At 37.2% G+C, this 2,934-nt stretch overlaps 2 pseudogenes; one reads left to right on the top strand and one right to left on the bottom strand.

Annotated features, from left to right (window-relative positions):
* Nucleotides 1–624: 624 nt before the first annotated feature.
* On the bottom strand, nt 625–743 carry LOC134912313 (5S ribosomal RNA; annotated as a pseudogene).
* A 1,702-nt stretch (nt 744–2,445) lies between these two features.
* On the top strand, nt 2,446–2,564 carry LOC134912302 (5S ribosomal RNA; annotated as a pseudogene).
* The last annotated feature ends 370 nt before the right edge of the window (nt 2,565–2,934 follow it).

Here is a 2,934-nt window from a genome sequence, read left to right as displayed (position 1 = left end):
ATATAATAAGACCAACATAAAGCTACCGACTTCGCCTAATAAGGCTTTTGAAGTAGATCAAGGTTGGTGGTGCTCCCAGACATTAGTTCAAAAGCAAACTGGTAAGGGATTGTTTTGCAAAGAGGCAAAAAAGAAGAGGACTATTATGTCTCTCAAGGGCACACTTAATTTCTATAGGTTGATAGAAAATAGGAAGAATAGATAAGAGATTGTAATTTGTATGTAGAATTAGATAAAACTTAACTTTTAATGGTATTCACAGATGAAAAATTTTTAAAATTATAGCTGTGTATCAGCAGTATAAATTAAAACAAGTATTAAACAAAATTGTAGTGACGATGAAGTAAAGTGTGACTCACTTGAATAAAGAGGGTGACAGGAAGATAACTGTAAACCCACTGATTTGTAAGCGAGTATTTAATGTTAGACGTTTGTCAGAAGCGAAAATATAATGTTCCTGTTATCTCTATGAAATTATGATAATAAATACACTTATATAATCATAAAAGAGATAATAGGAAGCCGGCTTGTATGGATCAGGACTCCTATAAAAAGGGTCAGCTGGGGTAAATGAATGACAAGATTAAAATGAGATATGCTGATCAGCGGAGGGTATATTCCTTAATACTACAGTACCCGGTATTCCCAGAGGGTCACCCTTTCTGGTACTGACCAGGCCCAATGCTGCTTGGCTTCCAAGATCAGGCGAGATCGGGCATGTCCAGCATGGTATGACTGTAGGAAGTCAAGAAAATACCTATCAGCATAGGCAGTGGCCGATACTGAGGCCAATTAATAAGATATGGTCCGAAGGCTAAACATTGGTGTGTGAAGAGGTGACGGTAATACTCCTGCGCTGTATAATACAATACAAAGCATGTGGACTAGAAAATTCCAGCACGCGAATTGCCTGGACGGTTAACCGTAAATCAATGATTAACCAATAGTTGCTGACAGGTACAGTAATAATCACTTAGTGAGTATAATGCAAAAAAGAGGCTAATTCATAACCGCAACTTGTAATTTTGCATAGAAAATTATTATGATGCCTAATGAAAATTCATATGAATTACAGTGCAAGAGCTGCAAAGGCAGCTATCCAATGGTTCTATAATTTCACATAGAATAGTGCAACGGCTGATCACATAGAATACAGTACAATAACTGATTAGAATTCGCGAAAATACAATAAATTGCAAGAGCGGCTGTACATTAATTGCTAGAAGCCGCCTTGGTGTTACACTGATTATTTTGTGAATAAATATTAATGAAAAATGTGTGCTGACCCATATATTTATATAAAGCAAGTAATCAATAATCCAGCAAGTAAAGAGCAATTATAGGTGTATTAAGTAAACACAGCTCTCCTGCAGTAGGAATGCAGAGAATCAAATAGTTGCCACACTGATTAAGATTTAATAAGAGGCTAATACATGCTTCCCTGTGTAAAGTAAGTAACACAAATATAAATACATGTATATGTGTATACATATAAATATGGATACACAGGGAGGTTATATATCCAGGGAGCTGAATCCGCTACATGGAGCGTTCAAATACTTGCTGCGATGCCGGAGAGGAGTCCGTCCGCCGGAGCCCCGTCGCGGAGGTCCCGGAAGTCGGGTGCCGGACCGGAAGTGACGCGCGTTTCGCTGGGAGGAGCTTGTTCACACGATCAATTAAATTCCCTGTATACACAACTAATTAACCAATTTTTATTTATATTTGTGTTACTTACTTTACACAGGGAAGCATGTATTAGCCTCTTATTAAATCTTAATCAGTGTGGCAACTATTTGATTCTCTGCATTCCTACTGCAGTAGAGCTGTGTTTACTTAATACACCTATAATTGCTCTTTACTTGCTGGATTATTGATTACTTGCTTTATATAAATATATGGGTCAGCACACATTTTTCACTAATATTTATTCACAAAATAATCAGTGTAACACCAAGGCGGCTTCTAGCAATTAATGTACAGTCGCTCTTGCAATTTATTGTATTTTCGCGAATTCTAATCAGTTATTGTACTGTATTCTATGTGATCAGCCGTTGCACTATTCTATGTGAAATTATAGAACCATTGGATAGCTGCCTTTGCAGCTCTTGCACTGTAATTCATATGAATTTTCATTAGGCATCATAATAATTTTCTATGCAAAATTATAAGTTGCGGTTATGAATTAGCCTCTTTTTGGCATTATACTCACTAAGTGATTATTACTGTACCTGTCAGCAACTATTGGTTAATCATTGATTTACGGTTAACCGTCCAGGCAATTCGCGTGCTGGAATTTTCTAGTCCACATGCTTTGTATTGTATTATACAGCGCAGGTGTATTACCGTCACCTCTTCACACACCAATGTTTAGCCTTCGGACCATATCTTATTAATTGGCCTCAATATCGGCCACTGCCTATGCTGATAGGTATTTTCTTGACTTCCTACAGTCATACCATGCTGGACATGCCCGATCTCGCCTGATCTTGGAAGCCAAGCAGCATTGGGCCTGGTCAGTACCAGAAAGGGTGACCCTCTGGGAATACCGGGTACTGTAGTATTAAGGAATATACCCTCCGCTGATCAGCATATCTCATTTTAATCTTGTCATTCATTTACCCCAGCTGACCCTTTTTATAGGAGTCCTGATCCATACAAGCCGGCTTCCTATTATCTCTTTTATGATTATATAAGTGTATTTATTATCATAATTTCATAGAGATAACAGGAACATTATATTTTCGCTTCTGACAAACGTCTAACATTAAATACTCGCTTACAAATCAGTGGGTTTACAGTTATCTTCCTGTCACCCTCTTTATTCAAGTGAGTCACACTTTACTTCATCGTCACTACAATTTTGTTTAATACTTGTTTTAATTTATACTGCTGATACACAGCTATAATTTTACAATTTTTTCATCTGTGAAT

This window comes from Pseudophryne corroboree, chromosome 4 (genome assembly GCF_028390025.1).
Source record: "Pseudophryne corroboree isolate aPseCor3 chromosome 4, aPseCor3.hap2, whole genome shotgun sequence".
NCBI classification, from domain to species: domain Eukaryota; kingdom Metazoa; phylum Chordata; class Amphibia; order Anura; family Myobatrachidae; genus Pseudophryne; species Pseudophryne corroboree.
Note: the sequence above shows the minus strand (reverse complement) of the source record. Positions and strands in the feature narration are given on the sequence as shown.